This window comes from Phocoena phocoena, chromosome X (assembly GCF_963924675.1).
Source record: "Phocoena phocoena chromosome X, mPhoPho1.1, whole genome shotgun sequence".
Classification (NCBI taxonomy): Eukaryota; Metazoa; Chordata; class Mammalia; order Artiodactyla; family Phocoenidae; genus Phocoena; species Phocoena phocoena.
In genome coordinates, this window is record NC_089240.1 from 83,533,138 (window position 1) to 83,558,530 (window position 25,393).

A 25,393-nucleotide genomic window follows, 5' to 3' on the forward strand; every position below is an offset into this window, starting at 1 on the left:
GGTTTGTCTTTAGGAAACACCTCCACTACCAATTATACTTGTTTAGATTCCCTAGAAAACAGAGCCTGAGACAATTAGTAACGTGATATGTTTTATCAAAGAAGCAGGAACCAAAAACATTAAGAGTAAAACAAAATAAACAAACAAAAGGAAACAGAAGTAGAGGAAACTATGCAAGGTGATATTCATGAACATCCCGAAGAGACACTGCTGGTCATTTGGCTGATGCTTTCACTTAGTCACCCACAAGGGTTCTGGAGCTCATCATGGGAGGGAGGAAGGAGAGGAAAATTTTGCCCATCTCCTTTCCTTTTCCTGTTTCCCATTGGCCAAAATTCATCCCACAGGGAGTTAATTCACCTGTAGTTCCAAATGACATAATACAACACTACCAGTGCTTACTCAGGAGGGCAAATCTCAGTAAAATCAGGATTTGTGGTGATCAGACTGACCATATAACAGCAATTGAAAGAAGGTCCTTCTGGAAAATAACTTAACAGCCCCAGGTTGCAGAATCATGTGGGTCCAAGCAAAATAGACTGGCCGCTGTATCACTGCATCAAATGGCTGAGGCTCCAGGAGATTTTGGTACAGAGGTATGGAAGCACAAAAAATGTAGCCAATACTATATCTAAGTAAGGTTTATCTTGAGAATCTAAGGTAGGATTAATAAAATGAAAGCAATGAATTTCATTCAACTTGAAGTAATCCAACACACAGTCAACAAATAAGCAAACAAACATTTGTATGTAAGAAGTCAGAGGGAAAATCCTGAGAAAATAAGTTAAAAATACATAAGCTATTGCACAACTTATTGGAATTCCTGAGATGAGAGATTGTAAAAAAAAGACTTCAACAGAGCCACAACATTAAAAACAAATACTTTTTTTGTAATACATGGTATGTCTCTGTTCTTGATTTTTCTGTGATCCAAGACTAATATATTTCTTGGGGAGGAATGGCATTTTTTAGGCAAACAGGCACTACACACCATAAACACTATTGTTTATAACTATTCAAATCTCCCTATCTAAAAAAAAACATAATTTCATACAAGAATGAATTTTCAGATGCAATTTGACAAATATGCAAAGCACATGATTTCTGATGGGATTTATACATGAGGAAATACAAATAAACCATAGTAGGGAAAATGCACAGCTTTCTTGCCAATCTTACTGATACAAATTAAAATAAAGGTGCTATGAAAAATTTGTTTTCAAAAAGGTTAATCAGAGAGATCAGATCAAGATGGCAGAGGAGTAAGATGTGGAACACACCTTCTCCCACAAATACATAAAAAATACATCAACTTGTAGAACAATTCTCACAGAACATCTACTGAAAACTGACAGAAGACCTCAGACTTCCAAAAAGGCAAGAAAATCTCCACATAACTAGGTAGAGTAAAAGAAAAAAGAAAAAGAAACAGGAGAAAGGAATCAGAAAGAGACCTGCACCCCTGGGAGGGAGCTGTGAAAGAGGAAAGTTTCCACACAGTGGGAAGTCCCCTTACTGGTGGGGAGGTCAGCCAGAACAGAGGGGGAGCTTCAGAGTCTTGGTGTAGGGTACAGCAAATGGTTCACAGAGGGAAAAGCAGAGAGAGACGAACATAGATCGTCAGTACCACCCAGCACTTCACCAGCCTGAGATGCTTATCTGCTGGGGCAAGCAGGGGCTGGGAGCTGAGTCTCAGGCTTTGGCAGTCAGACTCGGGGGAGAGGACTGGAGTTGTCTTCATGGAAACAGCCTTATGGGGTTAGGGTGTGGTGTGGGAGGAGGCCTGGGCCCACCAGAGAGGCAGGTCGCCATTGCTGGAGGAGTGTGAGGAGAGGGCCGGGCCTGCCATAGGAGCTTTTTTTTCCACATACATCTCAGGAATAGTGCACTACCTACACGAGCTCAAGAGACAGTCTTGAGCAACCACTGCTATCTCGGATTGCAGAGGCAAGCACAGACCAGGGCCACCACCAAGGTTCCCATGACTGGGAGCCAATCACTGTCTCTGCCTTCCCTGTAGCACACATGGCCCACTGCCACTGCAGAGCATCCTGTGGCCAGGCACCCTACTGCTGTCCCAGACTCCCTGGGAGGGTGCATGATCAGCCACAGCCACCAGGGTCCTGTGACCAAGAGGAACTGCTGGCTCTACCTTCCTGGGGGCATGTGAAGACCACACACCTGCACAACCCCTATCAAGGCGATAAAGTCCAGCACATCTGGAGGAAAGAGACAGCAAACATTCAAACCAAAAACAACCCTCACACCAAAAAATATGAAAAGCACGCAAGCTACACAGGGATGCTCCTACATATAAATAGCTCTCCAGGAATATAGTAGATAATTATTTCTCCTAAACTCACACAGTAAGATAAATATAAGCAAACTGAAGAAGCAGAGGAACCACTCCCAGTTAAACACAAAGAGAATTCCCCTGAAGGACCAAACAATGAAACAGACCTCTTCAGTCTAATAGACACTGAGTTCAAAAAGGAGGTAATGAAAATACTGAAGGAATTAAGAAAGGTTATTGAAAGAAATGCATATTATTGTAAAACAGAACTACAAACTATAATGAGGAGCCAAAAAATAAAAAACTAGAAAATTCATTTGCTGATATAAAAGCTAAGCTAAAGGCAATGAATAGCAGAGTGAATAATGCGGAAGACAGAATATGTCATCTGGAAGATAGAATAATGGAACATACCCAATCAAAACAGCAGACAGAAAGCCAAACGAAAAAAAAGAGAAGGCAATATAAGAGACCTATGGGATGATATAAAACGTCCCAATATATGCATAATAGGGATTCCAGAAAGAGAAGAAAGAGGAAAGTGGATTGAAAATGTATTTGAACAAATTATGGCTGAAAACTTCCCAAACATAAAGGGGGAAATAGATATCCAGATACAGGAAGCACAGAGGATCCCAAACAAGATGAAGCCAAACAGACCTACACCAAAACATATTATAATAAAAATGGCAAATTTAAAGATAAAGAGAGGCAGCAAGAGAAAAACAAAGAGTTCATTACAAGGGAACCCCATAAAGTCAACAGCTGATTTCTCTACAGAAACACTGCAGGCCAGAAGGGAGTGGCAAAATATATTCAAAATCTTGAAAGGGAAAAATCAGTAACCTAGGATATTCTACCTAGCAAGATTATCATTTAGAGGAGGAAGAGAGATAAAGAATTTCTCAGACAAACAAACAAACAAAAAGAATACAGCAACACTAAACCTATCCTAAAAGAAATATTGAAAGATCTCTGAATAGAAAAAAGCAAGAAGATATACAAAGGAAGAAATCATAATTTGAAAATAAGTCAATTAAAGTAGCCAATACACAGATGTAAAAGAGAAAAAAAGCTAACCTATTTGTACAGTGATGATAAACACAAGGAACAGGAAAAGAATAACCATGAAGATGTAAAAAAGGACATCAAAATCATAAAATGTGGGGAAGGAGAGTAAGAAAATGCAGATTATTTTGTGTTGTTTGTTTTTATGAATGAGTTTGAGTCTATATGACTATCAGTCTAAAGCAAGCAGATATAGGAAGGGGTTAACATAACTTGAAGAACAGGGCAACAATAAATCAAAAACATACAGTAGGTTCACAAAAACAAAAAAGAAGAAACAAGATAAAATAAAAGGAACTCTTCAAACCACACACACACACACACAAAGAAAGGAACAAAGAGGAAACAAAGAATCAACTGAAAAACAAGGTTTAATATGACAATAAGTACATATATATCAATAATTACCTTAAATGTCAATGGACTGAGTGCTCCAGTCAAAAGGCATAGAGAGAGTGGCAGACTGGATAAAAAAGAAGAGCTTACAATATGTTGCTTACAAGAGACCCACCTTAGGGCAAAGGAAACACATAGATTGAAAGTGAGGAGATGGAAAAAGATATTTCATGTAAACAGAAATGACAAGAAAGTAAGAGTTGCAATACTCATATCAGACAAAATAGACTTTTAAAACAAAGCCCATAAAGAAAGATAAAGAAGGACATTATATAATGATAAAAGGATCAACAAAAGAAGAGAATTTTACACACATCAACATATATGCACCTAATATAGAAGCACCCAAATACATGAAACAAGTACTAACAGACATAAAGGGAAAAATTGATGGGAATACAATATAGTAGGTGCCTTTAACACCACACTCACATCAAAGGACAGATCCTCCAGACAGAAGATAATAAGGCAACAGAGATCCTAAATGATGCAATAGAAGAGTTAGGCTTAATTGATATTTTCAAGACCTTACATGCAAAGAAAACCAGAATACACATTCTTTTTAAGTGCACATGGAACATTCTCTAAGATTGAACACATACTAGGGCACAAAACTAACCTCAACAAATTTAAGAGTATAGAAGTTTTTTCAAGCATCTCCTCTGACCACAACAGCATGAAACTAGAAATTAACCACAGGAAAAGAAATGAGAAATAAACTATTGTATGGATACTAAACAACATATTACTAAAACAACCAATGGATCAATAAGGAAATCAAAAAGGAAATTAAAAAATACCTAGAGACAAATGACAATGAAAACACAACCATACAAAGTCTATGGGATGCAGCAATAGAAGTTCTCAGAGAGAATTTCATAGTGATACAGGCCTTCCTCAAAGAACAAGAAAAATCTCAATTACACAACCTAAGCTACCACCTAAAAGAATTAGAAAAAGAATAACAAACAACTAAAGTCAGCAGAAGGAAGGAGAAAATAAAGATCAGGGAGGAAATAAATAAAATAAATATTTTAAAAATAGAAAAATAATTAGTAAAACCCAGAGCTTGTTCTTTGAAAGGGTAAACAGAATTGACAAGCCTCTGGCCAGGCTCACCAAGAAGAAAGAGAGAGAACCCAAATAAACAACACTAGAAAAGAAAATCGAGAAATCTCGATTTCTCTGATACCAGAGAAATACAAAAAAAACATAATATAATACTGTGAATAATTATATGCAACAAATCTGACAACAAGGAAGAAATGGTAACTTTCTAGAAACATACAGCCCAACAAAATTGAATCAAGAAGAAATAGATAATTTCATCAGACCAATCACTAGAAATGAAATAGAATATGCAATAAAAAAATACTTCCTACAAACAAAAGTCCAGGACCAGATGGCTTCACAGGGAAATTCTACTAAACATACATAGAATAACTTATACCAATTCTTCTCAATCTCTTCCAAAAGATTGAAGAGGAGGGAACACTCCAAAAGACCTTCTATAAAGCCACCATCACCCTGATACCAAAACCAGACAAAGATACTGCCAAAAAAGAAAATTACAGGCTAATATCTTTGATGAATATAGATGCAGAAATTCTCAACAAATTATTAGCAAACTGAATCCAACAACACATAAAAAATATCATACTCCATGACCAAGTGGCATTCATCCCAAGTTCACAAGAATGGTTCAACATACACAAATGGATCAATGTAGTACACCACATTAACAAAAGAAAAGTCAAAACCACATAATCATCTCAATAGGTACAGAAAAAATATTTGACAAAATTCAACATCCATTCATATTAAAAACTCTTACCAAAGTGGGTATACAGGAAACATATCATAATAAAAGCCATTTATGACAAACCCACAGCCATTATAATACTCAATGGTGAAAGGCTGAAAGCCTTCCCCCTAAAATCTGGAAAAACACAAGGATGCCCACTGTCACCTCTTCTATTCAACATAGTATTGGAAGTCCTAGCCACAGCAATCAGACAAGAGAAATAAATAAGAGGTATCCAAACTAGAAGGGAAGAGAGAAAATCGGCACTATATGCAGGCAAAATTATACTATATATTGAAAACCCTAAGGAGTCCACACACAAACTACTAGACCTAATAAATGAATTCAGCAAAGTAGCAGGATACAAGATTAACATTCAGAAATCAGGTGCATTTCTTTACACTAACAATGAAATATCAGAAAGGGAATGTAAAAAAGCAAGACCTTTTAAAAGTGGACCAAAAAAAACCCCAAAAAACCTAGTAATTAACCTGACCAAGGTGATGAAAGATTTATACACTAAGAACTATAAAACATTTAAAAAGGAAATTAAAGAGGATTCAAAGAAATGGAAAGATATACCATGCTCTTAGATTGGAAGAATTTAAATTGTTAAAATGGCAGTACTACCCAAAGCAATCTACAGATTTAATGTGATCCTTATCAAATTACCCATGACATTTTTCACAGAACTACAAGGAATAACCCAAAAATTTATATGGAACCATAAAAAAACCCAGAGTTGACAAAGGAATCCTGAGGAACATAAACAAATCAGGAGGCATAACTCTCTCAGACTTCAGACAGTACTACAAAGCTACAATAATCAAAACAGTGTAGGATTAGTAGAAAAATGCACATAAGGATAAATGGAACAGAATAGAGAGCCCAGACATAAACCCACACACCTACAGTAAATTAATCTTCGACACAGGAGGCAAGAATATGAAATGGGAAAAAAGACAGTTTCTTCAGCAAGTGGTGCTGGGAAAATTTGACAGCTACATGTAAATCAATGAAGTTAGAACGTACCCTCATGCCATGCACAAAAATAAACTCAAAATGTCTTAAAGACTTAAACATAAGACATGACACTATAAAACTCCTAGAAGAGACCATAGGCAAAGCATTCTCTGACAAAAACTGTACAAATATTTTCTGAGGTCAGTCTCCCAAGGCAATAAAAATAAAAACAAATGAGACCTAATCAAACATACAAGCTTTGGCACAGCAAAGGAAACTATTAAAAAAAAGAAAAGAAAAGACAACCTACAGAATGGGAGAAAGTATTCAAAAATGAGGTGACTGACAAGGGCTTAATCTCCAAAATATACAAAGAGTTCATACAACTCAACAACAACAAAAATAACCCAAATGAAGAATGGGCAGAAGGCCATAATAGACATTTCTCCAAAGAAGACTTTCAGATGGACAAAAAACACATGAAAATATGCTCAATATCACTAATTATTAGAGAACTGTAAATCAAAACTATAGTGAGGTATCACATCACACCAGTCAGAATGGCCATCATTAAAAAGTATACAAATAAGAAATTCTTGAGAGGGTGTGGAGAAAAGGGAACCCTTCTACACTGTTGGTGGGAATGTAAATTGATAGAGCCAATATGGAAAACAGTATGGAGGGCCCTAAGAAGGCTAAAAATAGAATTACCATATGATCCAACAATGCCATCTCTGGGCATATACCTGGAAAAACTATAATTCAAATAGATACACACACCCCTATGTTCATAGCAGCACAATTTATAATAGCCAAGACATGTCAGCAACCTAAATGTCCATCAACAGATAAATGGATAATGAAGATGTGATACATATGTACAATGGAATACTACTCAGCCACAAAATAATGCTATTTGCAGCAACATGGATGGACTTAGAGATGATCATACTAAGTGAAGTAAGTCAGAAAGAGAAAGACAAATATCATATGATATCGCATATGTGGAATCTAAAATATGGCACAAATGAATCTATCTACAAACCAGAAACAGACTTACAGACATAGAGATCAGACTTCTGGTTGCTAAGGCTGCAAGGGGGAGGGAGAGGGATGGATTGGGAATTTGGGGATGGTAGATGCAAACTATTACATACAGAATGGATAAAAACCAAGGTCCTGCTGTACTGTACAGGAAAATACATACAATCTCCTGGGATAAAACATAATGGAAAAGAATATTTTAAAAATTATGTATATGTGTGTATAACTGAGTCACGTTGCTGTACAGCAGAGATTAGCACAACATGGTAAATCAATTACACTTCAAGAAAAAAATTAAAAGGTTAATCAATATATATAAATAAAAAGAGTGGTAAGGCTATAGGAAAACAGTCTTATATTGAGGTTTATACTATAAATTAGATAAACTTTCAGGATAGATATATATTAAATTGTACCAAGAACCATCAAGCCATTTATACAGTTTTATGGAGCCATCAAAACGAGCACAACTAAGGGACCCTGAACCAAGATGGCAGAGTAGAAGGACATGCTCTCACTTGTGAGAACACCAGAATCACAGCCAGCTGCTGGACAATGATTGACAGGAAGACACTGGAACTCACCAAAAATGATACTGCACATCCAAAGAGAAGCCAAAATGAGACAGTAGGAGGGGTGTAATCACAGTAAAATCAAATCCCATAACTGCTGGGTGGGTGACTCACAGACTGGAGAACACTTATACCACAGAAGTCCACCCACTGGGGTGAAGGTTCTGAACCTCACATCAGGTTTCCCAACCTGCGGGTCCAGCAACGGGAGGAGGAATTCCTAGAGGATCAGATATTGAAGGCTAGTGGAATTTGATTGCAGGACTTCAAAAGGACTGGAGGAAACAGAAACTCCATTCTTGGAGTGCACACACAAATTAGTGTGCACATAAGGACCCAGGGGAAGGAGCAGTGACCCCAGGGGTGAATGAACGAGACCTACCTGCTAGTGTTGGAGGGTATCCTGCAGAGGTGGGGCTTTGTTGTGGCTCACTGTGGTAACAGGGACACTGGCAGCAGAAGTTCTGGGAAGTACTCCTTGATTTGAGCCCTCCCAGAGTCCACCATTAGCCACACCAAAGAGCCCAGGTAGGCTACAGTGTTGGGTTGCCTCAGGCCAAACAACAAACAGGGAGGGAACCGAGCCCCACCCACCAGCAGTCAAGCAGATTAAAGTTTTACTGAGTTCTGCCCAACAGAGCAACAGTCAGTGCTACCCACCACCAGTCCCTCCCATCAAGAAACTTACACAAGCCTCGTAGATAGCCTCATCCACCAGAGGGCAGACAGCAGAAGCAAGAAGAACTACAATCCTGCAGCCTGTGGAAAGAAAACCACATTCACAGAAAGATAGACAAGATGAAAAGGCAGAGGGCTATGAACCAGAAAAACCCCAGAAAAACAACTAAATGAAGTGAAGATAGGCAACCTTCCAGAAAAATAATTCAGAATAATGATAGTGAAGGTTATCCAGGACCTAGGAAAAAGAATGGAGGCAAAGATCGAGAAGATGCAAGAAATGTTTAAGACCTAGAAGAATTAAAGAACAAACAAACAGAGATGAACAATACAAAAACTGAAATGAAAACTACACTAGAAGGAATAAATAGCAGAATAACTGAGGCAGAAGAACGGATAAGTGACCTGGAAGACAGAATGGTGGAAATCACTGCTGCATAACAGAATAAAGAAAAAAGAATGAAAAGAAATGAAGACAGCCTAAGAGACTTCTGGGACAATATTAAATGCAATAACATTCACATTATAGGGGTCCCAGAAGGAGAAGTGAGAGAGAAAGAACCTGAGAAAATATTTGAAGAGATTATAGTTGAACACTTCCCTAACATGGGAAAGGAAATAGCCACCCAAGTCCAGGAAGTGCAGAGAGCCCCATACAGGATAAACCCAAGGAGAAACATGATGAGACACATAGTAATCAAATTGGCAAAAATTAAAGACAAAGAAAAATTATAGAAAGCAACAAGGGAAAAATAACATACAAGGAAACTCCCATAAGGTTAACAGCTGATTTCTCAGCAGAAACTCTACAAGCCAGAAGGGAGTGGCATGACATAATTAAAATGATGAAAGGGAAGAACCTGCAACCAAGATAACTCTAGCCAGCAAGGATCTCATTCAGATTCGATGGAGAAATCAAAAGCTTTACAGACAAGCAAAAGCTAAGTGAATTCAGAACCAACAAACCAGCTCTACAACAAATGCTAAAAGAACTTCTCTAAGTGGGAAATGCGAAAGTAGAAAAGGACCTAAATAACAAACTCAAAACAATTCAGAAAATGGTCAAAGGAACATACATATTGATAATTACCTTAAAAGGGAAAGGATTAAATGCTCCAACAAAAAGACACAGGCTTGCTGAATGGATACAAAAACAAGACCCATATATATACTCTCTACAAGAGACCCACTTCAGACATAGGGACACATACAGACTGAAAGTGAGGGGATGGAAAAAGATATTCCATGCAAATGGAAATCAAAAGAAAGCTGGAGTAGCAATATTAATATCAGATAAAATAGACTTTAAAATAAAGAATGTTACAGGAGACAAGGAAGGACACTACATAATGATCAAGGGATGAATCCAAGAAGAAGATATAACAATTATAAATATATATGCACCCAACGTAGGAGCACCTAAATACATAAGGCAACTGCTAACAGCTATAAAAGAGGAAACTGACAGTAACAAAATAATAGGGGGGACTTTAACACCTCACTTACACCAATGGACAGATCATCCAAAATGAAAATAAATAAGGAAACACAAGCTTTAAATGACACAATAGACCAGATAGATTTAATTGATACTTATAGGACATTCCATCCAAAAACAGCAGATTACACATCTTTCTCAAGTGTGCACAGAAAATTCTCCAGGATAGATCACATCTTGGGTCACAAATCAAGCCTCAGTAAATTTAAGAAAATTGAAATATATCAAGCATCTTTTCTGAAAGCAATACTATTAGATTAGAAATCAATAACAGGGAAGAAAACCCATAAAAAAACAAACAAACACATGGAGGCTAAACAGTACATTACTAAATAACCAAGAGATAACTGAAGAAATCAAAAAATACCTAGAGAGCTTCCCTGGTGAGGCAGTGGTTGAGAGTCCACCTGCCGAGGCAAGGGATATGGGTTTGTGCCCTGGTCTGGGAGGATTCCACATGCCGCGGAGCGGCTAGGCCCGTGATCAATGGCCACTGAGCCTGCGCATCCAGAGCCCATGCTCTGCAATGGGAGAGGTCACAACAGTGAGAGGCCTGTGTACTGCAAAACAACAACAACAACAAAAAAAAACAAAAACAAAACAAAAAAATACCTAGAGACAAATGACAATGAAAACATGACAATCCAAAACCTATGGGATGCAGCAAAAGCAGTTTTAAGAGGGAAGTTTATAGCTATACAAGCCTAACTCAAGAAACAAGAGAAATCACAAATAAACAATTTAAAATTACACTTAAAGGAACTAGAGAAAGAAGAACAAACAAAACCCAAAGTTAGCAGAAGGAAAGAAATCATAAAGATCAGAGCAGAAATAAATGAAATAGAAACAAAGAAAACAATAGCAAAGATCAATAAAACTAAAAGCTGGTTCTTTGAGAAGATAAACAAAATTGATAAACCATTAGCCAGACTCATCAAGAAACAGGGAGAGGACTCAAATCAATAAAATTACAAATGAAAAAGAAGTTACAACAGACACCACAGAAATACAAAGCATCCTAAGAGACTACTACAAACAACTCTATGCCAATAAAACGGACAACCTAGAAGAAATAGACAAATTCTTCAAAAGGTATAACCTTCGAAGACTGAACCATTGAGAAATAGAAAATATGAACAGACCAATCACAAGTAGTGAAATTGAAACTGTGATTAAATGTCTTCCAACAAACAAAAGCCCAGGACCTGCTGGCATCAGAGGTGAATTATAGCAAACAGTTAGAGAAGAGCTAACACCCATCCTTCTCAAACTCTTCCAAAAAATTGCAGAGAAACGAACACTCCCAACCTCATTCTATGAGGCCACCATCACCCTGATACCAAAACTAGACAACGATACTACAAAAAAAGATTTTTTTTTCCAATATCACTGGTGAACATAAATGCAAATATCCTCAACAAAATAGTAGCAAACAGAATCGAACAACACACTAAAAGCATCATACACCATGATCAAGTGAGATTTATCCCAGGAATGCAAGGATTCTTCAATTTACACAAATCAATCAATGTGATACACCTTAGTAACAAATTGAAGAATAAAAACCATATGATCATCTCAATAAATGCAGAAAGAGCTTTCAACACAATTCAACACACATTTATGATAAAAACTCACCAGAAAGTGGATATAGAGGAAACCTAACTTAACATAATAAAGGCCATATATGAAACACCCACAGCAAACATCATTCTCAATGGTGAAAAACTGAAAGCATTTCCTCTAAGATCAGGAACAAGACAAGGATGTCCACTCTCACCACTATTATTCAACATAGTTTTAGAAGTCCTAGCCATGGCAATCAGAGAAAAAGAAATAAAAGGAATACAAAGTGGAAAAGAAGAGGTAAAACTGTCAATGTTTGTAGATGACATGCTACTATACATAGAGAATCCTAAAGTTGCCACCATGAAAGTACTAGAGCTAAACAATGAATTTGGTAAAGTTGCAGGATACAAAATTAATTCACAGAAATCTCTTGCATTCCTATACACTAACTGAAATATCAGAAAGAGAAATTAAGGAAACACTCCCATTTACCATTGCAACAAAAAGAATAAAATACCTAGGAATAAACCTAACTAGGGAGACAAAATACCTGCATTCATAAAACTATGACACTGATGAAAGAAATTAAAGATGATACCAACAGATGGAGAGATATACCATGCTCTTGGATTGGAAGAATCAATATTGTGAAAATAACTATACTACCCAAAGAAATCTTCACATTCATTGCAATCCCTATCAAATTACCAATGGCATTTTTTTATGGAACTAGAACATAAAATCTTAAAATTTGTATGGAGACACAAAAGACCCCGAATAGCCAAAGCAGTCCTGAGGGTAAAAAAATGGAGCTGAACGAATCAGACTCCTTGACTTCAGACTATACTACAAAGCTACAGTAATCAAGACATTATGGTATTGGCACAAAAACAGAAATATAGATCAATGAAAGAAGATAGAAAGTCCAGAGGTAAACCAACGCACCTATGGTCAACTAATATATGACAAAGGAGACAAGGATATACATTGGAGAAAAGACAGTCTCTTCAATAAGTGGTGCTGGGAAAACTGTACAGCTATATGTAAAAGAATAAAATTAGAACACTCCCTAACACCATACACAAAAATAAATTCAAAATGGATTAGAGTCCTAAATATATCACTGGACCCTATAAAACTCTTACAGGAAAACATAGGAAGAACACTCGACATAAGTCACAGCAAGATCTTTTTTGATCCACCTCCTAGAGTAATGGAAATAAAAACAAAATAAACAAATTGGACCTAATGAAACTTCAAAGCTTTTGCACAGCAAAGGAAACCATAAACAAGATGAAAAGACAACCCTCAGAATGGGAGAAAATATTTGCAAACAAATCAACGGATAAATGATTAATCTCCAAAATATATAAACAGCTCATGCAGCTCAATATTAAGAAAACAAACAACCCAATCCAAAAATGGGTAGAAGACCTAAATAGACATTTCTCCAAAGAAGACATACAGATGGCCAAGAAGCACATGAAAAGCTGCTCAACATCACTAATTATTAGAGAAATGCAAATCCAAACTACAATAAGGTATCACCTCACACCAGTTAGAATGGGCATCATCAGAAAATCTACAAACAACAAATGCTGGAGAGGGTGTTGATAAAAGGGAACCCTCATGCACTGTTGGTAGGAGTAAAAACTGATACAGCCACTATGGAAAACAGTACTGAGGTTCCTTAAAAACTAAAAATGTAATTACCATATGGTCCAGCAATCCCACTACTGTGCATATACCCAGAGAAAACCACAATTCAAAAAGACACATGCACCACAATGTTCATTGCAGCACTGTTTACAATAGCTAGGTCATGGAAGCAACCTAAATGCCCATCGACAGACGAATGGATAAAGAAGATGTGGTACATATATCCAATGGAATATTACTCAGCCATAAAAATGAATGAAATTGGGTTATTTGTTGAGACGTGCATGGATCTAGAGACTGTCATACGGAGTGAAGTAAGTCAGAAAGAGAACAACAAATATCGTACATTAACACATATATGTGAAACCTAGAAAAATGGTACAGATGAACCCGTTTGCAGGGCAGAAATTGAGACATAGATGTAGAGAACAAACATGGCCACCAAGGGGTGAAAGCAGTGGGCTGGTGGGGGTGTGGGTGTGATGAATTGGGTGATTGGGATTGACATGTATACACTGATGTGTTTAAAATTGATGACTAATAAGAATCTGCTATGTAAAAAATAAAATTAAATTAAAAAAAATAATAATCAGAAGGAAATACACCACACACACACAAAAAGAGAGCACTGCCGAAATGGTATAATGGCTCAAACATGATAAAAGTAGAATGGTTAGCAACCCTCCTGAAATGTGTCATTCTGGACCCAGATTCTTTCCATCTTCATGCTCCACCATCTTCAACCAATGGCTTCCAAAGTCACCATGATCATTTGCATCCAGGCAAGAGAAGGGGAAATCATTGGGAATCTTAGGTAGGAGGTCTAAAATTATCTGGAAGTAGAATTCTTTTATCTGCAATTCTTAATTCTGTTGTCTGCAATTCAATCACATGACCACACTTAACTGGGAAGGAGGCTGTGGAATATACTCTAGCTGTGTGTTTAGGGGGAAAAAAGTGGGTTTGGTGAAGAACAAACCAGTCTCTGCCACACAGTGATTTTTTTCATTTTTTTCCACCACAATCTGTACCAAGAAAATAATCCAGAAATGTACAAAGAGTAAAGGTATACATGGCAGTGCTATTTAATAATAGAAAGTGCCAGAATTTCCTTTTCCTTCACTATAATATAAATTCCATGAGGGCAGGGTTTTTGTAGGTTTGGTTTACTGCAATACTCTGCATCTGTACTAATGTCTAGAATTTAGTATGTGTGCAATAAATATTTGTTAAATGAATGAATTAAAACTCAGTTTATCTGTCAGTAGCAAAATAAACCCAGCAACCCAGCAAAATGATCCAGGAATTAGATACTAAAATGGGCTAGGTTGTTTGTTGTTGCACACAGTAGTAGCTGATGAAACTAAGTTCAGGCAAGTAGGCAGAACTTGACTTCAAGAAAATGTTGTAGAAATTAATGACAGTATAGATAATTATACACATTTTTTCAAGGTTGTAGAGTAGGTTGTAACAAATATTTGGTTATAAATGCAGACAGTACAAAGTAATAGAGGAGCCTAGTAGAAGATCTTGGTAAATCTGTGGCAAGCTGGCATTCATTGAAAGGACACCAGTTGCCAAGAGAGCTGGTAAGATTAAAACAGAGTTATGATTCCAGAGAACTAGACTGTAAGTAAATTTTTAATTTGGGGACTCAGGCACTGCAGGTGACCCAAAAACTCAAACCATGGAGCCAGGGCAATACTCAGAAATAAACGAGAAATAAAGTTGATTTGATGCTAAACTCTAATTCCAGAATTGGTCTCCAAATTAATGACAAGTATAACTCAGTCAGTGTAAGTTTAGGGACTTGGTATGGGTTTTTAAGAAATATCAGATAGGGACCAAGCTATTTTATTATAGCAACAACATAAAATGATTAAATAATGTGGAGTGGATAAACAAACTAAGAAATATCATCATGATATAATAGTTTATGTCAAATAAAAATGACAAGGGTGTAGAATATCCAACATATAAATATATATGTATGGAATAGTGCCCAATGGGAAAAAAAAACAGATTACAAAAAATGTACGCTGACTTTAATGATGTTAAATGCACATGTATTAACAAAAATCAGTAAATAATTTGGATTTATATTACAAATGTTTAACATTACTTTAATTAAAATCTAGTTGCTTCCATGTCCTGGCTAATGTAAATAGTGCTGCAATGAACATTGGGGTGCATGTATCTTTTTGAATTATGTTTTTTTATGCATATATGCCCAGGAGTGGATTGCTGGATCATGTAGTAGCTCTATTTTTAGTTTTATAAGGAACCTCCATACTGCTCTCCATAGAGGTTGTATCAATTTACATTCCCACCAACAGTGAATGAGGATTCCCTTTTCTCCACTCCCTCTCCAGCATTCCATCAACTGAGGAATGTATAAAGAAGATGTGTTACATGTATACAATTGACTATTACTCAGCCATAAAAAAAAGAACAAAATAATGCCATTTGCAGCAATATGGATGGACCTAGAAATTATCATACTGAGTGAAGTAAGTCAGAGAGAGAAAGATAACATATGATACCTCTTATATGTGGAATCTAAAAAGGGGCTACAAATGATCTTATCTACAAAACAGAAATAGAGTTACAGATATAGAAAATAAACATATGGTTACTGGGGGGTAAGGGAGAGCAGAGGGATGAAATTGGAAGATTAGGATTCAAACATACACAATATTATATATAAAATAGATAACTAATAAGGACCTACTTTATAGCACAGGGAACTCTATTCAATACTCTGTAATGGCCTATATGGGGAAAGAATCTAAAAAAGAGTAGATATATGTATAACAGATTCACTTTGCTGTACACCTGAAGTTAACACAACATTATAAATCAACTGTACCTCAATAAAAATTTTAAAAAAGAAGAAAAATATTAAAATCTAGTTGTTTAAGTTGATAATAATAGTAGTAATAAAATGTCGACAAATTAAACATGGTTTCAATACTGGAAATGAAATTATTTGTTTCTCTTTTGTTTTTTGAAAAGATTGATTCAAATTATTATGTCTAACTTTGGTCAATGTGCTTCTATCCTGAAAGAAATAAGAAACCAAGCTCTGAAAAGAGATAGTGTTTGGTTCTGTTTCTTAAAAACAAACACTAAAAATGTGATCCTTTGTAATCTTTAGTTTAATTAAAACTAGAATGTTTAATGAATACTCTTTATTCATTCAACATATTTATTGAAGGATGTAGTAATATTTATGTTTTATTCCTAATACAGGCAATTTATGTCTTTGTCTCTCAGTCTTGAGAAAATTTTGTCAATTGTACTGCTCTTTTCAAAACACATAGCTTTTGGTTTCATTAACTTCTCTATTGTTTTTGTTTTAAATTTTTTTGCTTTCTGATCTCATCTTTATTATTTCTTTCCTTTTGTTTGTTTTGTTTATTTTGCTCTTCCTTTTCTGTTTTCTGGAGGGAGGAACTTAGGTTTTGATTAAATTATTGATTTAAGACCTTTCTTCATTTCTAATATAAACATTTAGTGCAATAAATTTCCCTCTCAGCACTATTTTAGGTAGGTCTCAAATATTTTTATATACTATATCTTCATTTTCATTCACTTCAGTGTATTTATATCCCCTTTGAAAATTCTTTGATCCATGAATTATTTAGGAATGTGTTGTTTAATTTCCATATGTATGGGTATTTTCCTCTTTCTTTTCTGTTATTGATTTTTAGTTTGATTCCATTAAGGTCAGAGAGTAGCCTTCTGTATGATTTCAATTATTTTAAATTTAAACTTGTTTGTGTATTATTTAGAATATTTTCTCTCCAGGTCAATGTTCCATAAGCATTTGAAAAAAATGTATATTCTGCTATTGTTGGATGGAGTTTTCTATACATGTCCATGTAAGCCTATTGGTTCATTTTGTTGTTTATATCTTCTGCATGCTTTCTGATCAATTACTGAGAGTGGTGTGTTATAGTCCCTAATCATATTTGTGAATTGTTCTGTCCTTTCAGCTCAATAATTTTTTGTATCATGTATTCTAAGGCTCCATTATTTGGTGCATACATGCTTAAGATTGGTACATCTTAGTGGATTGACTCTTTTACCATAATTTTGTGTATCTTTTTGACTCTAGTATTTTTTTTTTTGCTAAACAGTCACCATTATGTACATTAATATAGCCACTTCTGCTTATTTTGATTAATTTTTTCCATGCTATATACTTTTAAAATAATTTTACTTTCAACTTTTTGACAATGTCTTTCTATTTGAAGTGAGTGTCTCATAGACAACATATAGTTGGGCCATGTTGTTTTCATCCATTCTGCCAATTTTTGTCTGTTATTTGGTGTAGACTACTTACAATTTGAGTAATTATGAATATACTAGGGCTTAAGTACACCATTTTACTACTTCTCTTCCATTTGCTTCCTATTCTTGTCTTTCTCTTTTCTTGCTTTCCTGTAGGTTGCATGAATATTTTTAAATTTCATTTTTAACTACTTATAGCATGTTGAATATATCCCTTTGTCTAGTTTTCTTAGTGGTTGCTCTGTGTATTAGAAAATACATAAGTAACTTACTGTAGTCTACTGGTATCAATATTTGGTTACTTAATGTGAAAGGAATCACTTAGGTCCTATTGACCTACTCATTTAAAAAATATAATTGCCTTAAATATTTCTTCTATATACCATGAGCAGCACATCCGATGGTGTTATGATTTTTGCTTCAAAAATTGAAATATGATTTAAGAGGCACAAGAAAAGAAGGATAATCTATTTATATTAACCCTTACTTTTACTAATTCTAATGGCCTTCATTCTTGAGTGGTTTCAAACCTTCTTCAGTTATTTCTTTTCTGTTTAGAGACTATCTTCAGCTATTCTGTAAAGATGGGTTTACTAGCAGCATAATTTTTTAGCTTTCCTTCATGTGAGAAAGCCTTCATTTCTCCTTTATTCCTTAAATGTGTTTTCACTGGGTATAGAATTCTGAGTTAACATTTCTTGGTTTCAATAAATAACAAAAATCATATGCTACTTAATTATGAACTTCCTGGTATCAAATAAGAAATCTACTGTCATTCAAACTGTATTCTTCCAAATTTAATGTCATTTCTCTCTGAATGTGTTCAATATTTTTCCTTTTATATTTAAATTTCAGACTTTACTTGTGCTATATCTTGATGTTAATTTACTTAGGTCTATCCAGTTTGGGATTCATCAACATCTTGAATTTGTGGGTTCATGTCTTTGCCAAGTTTGAGAAATTTAAAAGCATTATTTCTTTAAATACTTTTCTCAGTCCAACTCACTTTTTGCCCTCTCCTTCTGGGACCCCAATGATGTGAATATTAGCATTGTGGTTATTTTCCTACAGGCTGCTGAGACTTGGTTTACTATTTTTATTTACTTTGTTTCTGTTGGTAAGATTAAGTAAATTCTATTGATATTTCCTCAAATACACTGAGACTATTCTTTACCATTTCCACCCCACTATTGAGCCCGTTCATTGAGATTTATTTCAGTCTCTGCATTTTTCAATTCTATGAGTTTAATTGTTTTATTAATTTCAGGCTTCTCACTAATCTTTATTGTTTTCCAAATTAAATTATCTGATTTGCCTTTTACAGAACAGAGAGACCAGAATTTGAGGGAATACATTGCTGAAGTCCTTACACTGTCAGGAAGATGTAATTGCTAACACAGATCTTTTTAAAATAACATCCTTATGAAGATAAAATTTACATATCATAAAATTCAGCCTTTTAAAGTGTACGACTCAGTGGTTTTTAGTATACTGAAAGAGTTGTCCAATCATCACAAGTATCTAACTTAGAAAATTTTCATTATTCCTTAAAGAAGACCTTTACTTAGTAGCAGTCATTCCCCACTCACTTAACCCCCTAACCCTGTACAACTACTAATTTACTTTCTATCTCAATAGATTTGCTTTTCTGGACATTTCATATCAACAGACTCATACAATATATGGTCTTTTTTAGCTGGCATAGTTCATTTAGCATAGGGTATTCAAGGTTCATCCATTTTGTAACATGTATCAGTGCTTCATTTCTCTGTATTGCTGAATAATATCCCATTGTATGGATAAACTACATTTTGTTCATACATTCTTCAGTTGATGGATATTTAGGTTTTTCTTGAACACTTTGTGCCTACCATGAATTGTGCTGCTATGAACATTTTTGCACACAATTTTGTATGAATATATATTTTTTATGTCTCTTGGATAAATACACTGGAGTGAAATTGCTCAGTTAGATCATTAATCTATTTTACCGTTTAAGGACCAGCCAAACTGTTTTCTAAAGATTCTCTACCACTTTACATTTCTATCTGTAAAGTACGAGGGTTCACATTTCTTAACCTCCTCACCAGCCTTTATTAATGTCCTTTTTAATTTATCCATCCTAGTATTTGTAGTTGTATCTCACTTTGGTTTTGTTTGCATGTTCCTAGTGAGAAAAAATGTTGAACATATTTTCATATACTTATTGGCCATTTATATAACTTCTTTGGAGAAATGGCTATTCAGACCCTTTACCCATTTGGTAATAGGGATATTTTTCTATTTATAATTGAATCGTGAGTGGTATCTACATATTCTGGATGCACATCCTACTATGGTCTGAATGTCTGTGTCCCTCCCCAAAATTCATATGTTGAAATTTTACTTTCTAGGACGTGTCTTGGTAAACATATGTATTTATGTTAGGTATATTACTAGGAGTGAAATTGCTGGGTCATAGTGTATTCATGTTTCAATTTAGTAGATATTGACAAACATCTCCATTAACAGTGTATGAAGAAAACTATTGTCTACATGTCATTATCTATCTATCTATCTATATATATATATATTAATTTTAGATATTCTGGTGTCTTTTTCTTGCATCTAATTGTTATTCCCTTAGTTCAATATGTCTAAAATATTTCAATTCACATACACTTCTAAAAGCAAAGGATTGTTAAAACATACCAAAACACGTGGGAGGGTTGTATCAGGTCATAATTTGAAAGAGTCAACTACAAATACACAATTTGCTTGAAGTTCTGTGGTTTAGCATAAAAGTTAGTATAAATATTGTATTTTATCTCCTCAAATTAATATTCCAAAATATTTGATATGTTAAGAGTGTGCAGAGTACTTATCCTGTGATATTGTTTATGCCTTGACAAATAAATTTCTGGATCTATGTATATTCCACTCTAAATATCATCTCAATTGGTCACTCAATAAACTTGTGCTTGGAAAGGAAGTTTTATTTTAATTTCCATTAAAATCAATGCCTTTCTCAATAGTTCAAAGCATTTGATTAATCTGTCCCATTTTAAGATGGTTGCTAAATATTTTAAGGACTCATTAACAGTGACACATATAGCCATACTTTTTTCCATTGAAACTTGCTTTTTACTTTTCTTTTTAATTTATTTTCCTTTTCTTTTGGAGCATAGTTGATTAACAATGCTGTGTTAGTTTCACTTGTATAGCAAAGTGATTCAGTTATACAAATACATGTATGTATCCAATATTATTTATCTTTCTACTGTTTTTGTAGTCTCTATTACTTTATTTTTAATTTTTATTGGAGTATAGTTGATGTACATAAAATAATAAAAATATTATTTTTAAAATTCTTTTCCCATTTAGGTTATTACAGAATATTGAGCAGCAGTCTCTGTGTTATACAGTAGGTCCTTGTTGATTATTTATTTTAAATATAGCAGTGTGTACATGTCAATCCCAAACTCCCAATCCATCCCTCCCCCCTACTCTTCCCCTGATAACCATAAGTTTTCTCTCTAAGTCTGTGAGTCTGTTTCTGTTTTGTAAATAAGTTTATCTGTATCATTTTTTTTAGATTCCGCATATAGGCAATATCATACATTTGTCTTTTTCTGTCTGACTTACTTCACTTAGTATGATAATCTCAAGGTCCTTCCATGTTGTTGCAAATGGCATTATTTCATTCTTTTTAATGACTGATTAATATTCCATTGTATATATGTACCATACCTTCTTTATCTATTCATCTGTCGATTTGGACATTTAGTTTTTTTCATGTCTAGGCTATTGTAAAGAGCACTGAAGTGAATATTGGGGTGCATGAGTTCTTTTGAAGCATGTTTTCCTCCAGATATATGCCCGGGAGTGGGATTGCTGGATCATATGGTAGCTCTATTTTTAGTTTCTTAAGGAAACTCCATACTGTTCTCCATGGCAGCTGTACCAATTTACATTCCCACCAACAGTGTAGGAGGGTTCCTTTTTCTCCACACTCTCTCCAGCATTTATTGTTTGTAGATTTTTTGATGAAGGGCATTCTGACTGATGTGAGGTGATATCCTATAGTAGTGAATTGCATTTCTCTGTTCTTACTGCCACTTTGTTAAATGTTTAAGATTTGTTTCTGTAGATCTCTTTTCTTCCTCTCCTCTTTTGTTCTCTTGCAATTTTATGACTAACATTAATGTTGTTTGGATTCCTTTTTCTTTTTTGCATGTGTATCTATTGCAGATTTTTGCTTTGTGGTTACTATGAGGTTTTGATATAGCAGTCTGTATATATAAATCAGATTGTTTTAAGTTGCTGGTCTTTTAATTTCAAATGTACTTCCAATATCCTGCATTTGTGGTCTCCTCTTCTCACAATTGCTGGTTTTGTTATCATATTTGCATGCTCATGATTTTCTACCTTTACTTTATGTTTTCCTTTACCAGTGAGCTTTTCCATTCATAATTTTCTTGTTTCTAGTAGTGTTCTTTTCTTTTCCACTTAAAGAAGTTCCTTTAGCATTTGTTGCAAAGGTGGTCTGATAGTGCTCAATTCTCTTAGCTTTTGTTTATCTGTAAATCTATTGATTTCTCTGTCAAATTTGAATGAAAGCCTTGCTGTGTAGAGTATTCTTAATTGTAAGTCCTGCCCTTTCATCACTTTAAATATATCGTGCCACTCCCTTCTGGCCTGCAGAGTTTCTGCTGAGAAATCTGCTGATAAACTTATGGGAGTTCCCTTGTATGTTACTTGTTGTTTTCCCCTTGTTGCTTTAAATATTTTTTCTTTGTTTATAAGTTCTGTCAGTTGATTACTATGTTGTCTCAACATGTTTCTCCTTGGGTTTATCCTGCCTGGGACTCTGCTTTCTGGACTTGGGTGACTGTTTCTTTTACCATGTTAGGGAAGTTTTCAGCTATTATCTCTTGAGATATTTTCTCAGGTCCCTTTTCTTTCTCTTCTCTTTCTGGGACCCCTATAAGCGAATGTTGGTGCATTTAATGTTGTCCCAGAGGTCTCATAGACTGTCTTCATTTCATTCATTTTTCTTTATTCTGTTTTGTGGCAGTTATTTTCACCATTTTATCTTCCAGCTCACTTATCCGTTCTTCTGCCTCAGTTACTCTGCTATTGATTCATTCTAGTGTATTTTTTTATTTCAGTTATTGTATTGTTCATCTCTGTTTGTTTGTTCTTTAGTTCTTCTAGGTCTTTGTTAAACATTTCTTGCACCTTCTCAACCTGTGCCTCCATTCTTTTTATAAGACCTTGGATCATCTTCACTATCATTACTCTGAATTCTTTTTCATGTGTCTTGTCTATCTCCACTTCAATTAGGTGTTTTGGGGCTTTGCCTTGTTCCTTCAATTGAGACATATTCCTATGCTATCTCATTTTGTCTAACTTTCTGTGATTTCAGTTTCCCTTCCACAGGCTGCAGGATTGTAGTTCTTCTTGCTTCTGCTGTCTGCCCTGTGGCAGATGAGGCTGTCTAAGAGGATTGTTCAGGTATCCTTGTGGGAGGATCTGGTTCCTGCCCACTGGTGGCTGGAGCTGGGCCTTGTCCCTCCTGTGAGCAGGGCCATGCTCAGGAAGGTTTTAAGCAGCCTATCTGCTGATAGGTGGGGCTGTGTTCCTGCCCTGTTGGTTGTTTGGCCAAGCATTGGAGTCTACAGGGAGTTGGGAGGGCAAATTGTGGCTTCCAGGAAGGCTCGTGCCAATGAGGACACACCAGAATGGCTGCTGCCAGTGTCTTTGTCCCCACAGTGAGCCACAGTCACCCCCTGCCTCTTCAGGAAACCCTCCAATATTAGCAGGTAGTCTGGATCAGTCTTTTAAGAGATCACTTATTTTTTCCTGGGTGCTGGTGTGTACAAGACCTTGGGTACATGTTGCAAGAGTGGAGTTTCTGTTTCCTCCAGTCCTGAGGAATTCCTGTAATTAAGCCTCAGTGACCTTCAAAGCCAGGAACTCTGGGGCTCCTCCTCCTGTTTCCAGACCCCCAGGCTGGGAACCCTGATGTGGGCCTCAGGACTTTCACCATTGTCAGAGAACTTCTGTGGTATGATTACTTTCCTGTTAGTGGGTTGACCACCTGGTGGTATGGGATTTAACTTTATCATCATTGAATCCCTCCTACTGTCTTGTGGCCTCTTTTTGTCTTTGGATGGAGGTTATCATTTTTGGTAGGTTCCACCATTTTTTTGTCCATGGTTGTTCAGCAGTTAGTTGTGACTTTAGTGTTTTTGTAAGAAGGGACGAACTCACATCCTTCTAATCCACCATCTTTTCAGCCCTTCAAAACGTGTTTTAATGTATGTGATTTGTTTTCAAAATTTGGGTGGTTATCCAATATAGCTGTTTAAAGACCAAAATATTGAACAGACCTTTTACCACTTAGAGATGTTCATCATGTAATATACCTCATTAGATATCAAAACTGAGGTTTAAGTAATGGAAAAGAGTGAATTGATAGTAAACATCACATAGTAAAACAGAAAAAAACAATCAAATAAAATAAATCAAAACAAAAAACAAAAGCAGGAAAACAAATCCAAACGCTGGTTGGATACATTCAGTCTTTTACTTTTAAACTAAATTCAGGTGAACCTACACTGGTGTGTGAATGGCACACAGGGTTTGATGGGGAAGAATTGTAGTTGCATTAAAATTAAGCACAGAGATCAAGCAGGTATAGGATAAACTTCAAAATAAGTTGAATGATTATAAGCAAATATTTATAAAGTTCTAATGGTGTTATAGAACATATTAAAGAAACAGTTCTTGCCTAGGAATTTGTTGTGCAAATAATTCAAGGAACTTTAATGTCTGAGTAAAAAAATCTACTTGATAAATTTTTAGTCAAGCTGTTAGATCTGAAATTATTGCAGTAATAAACGGGATTATTAATATGACTCTCCTTTACACAGTTGATTCTAGGGATCACAGTATATAAAGGACAAAGAAATGTCATTTCTTTGGCTATTCAAATGCATGGGTAGGGCTGATTCATCTTTATATATCAATTTGTAGACCAGTGGGAAGTTCACATATGGACCCATAACATACACAGTCTCTTCAAGGTAGCTAGAATAAGATTGGATTAGAAAAGACATTTTCTTTTGATAAGGCTATGTCTATTGCCATCACATTCTTTCCCAGAGGCCTGACTTGAAATCCTATACTTTATTAATCACTGTTAGTTTACTCTTTATGCAAAAGGAGATTTCAATTAAAATTTGTTTATACTATTCTAAAAGAAATATTCAATATTAAAACCTACATATTTAAATTAGAATAGACAGATCGATATAAATAGATACAAACAGAGAGGTATAAATTAAGAGAGAGGGAGAGTGAGAACAAAAGCAAGAGAGAATAAATTATTCAATTAAATTGGATATAGGAATTGGTGATTGATATTAAAAGTTTATTAAAATGTGAAAATGCACACACAGAAACAAATACACTTATAACATACACATATTAATGTACATTCTTTGCCAATATTTTATTTAAGAACAAGACTGGAAGCCTTTTTTAAAAAAATTGAAAGAAAAATTAAA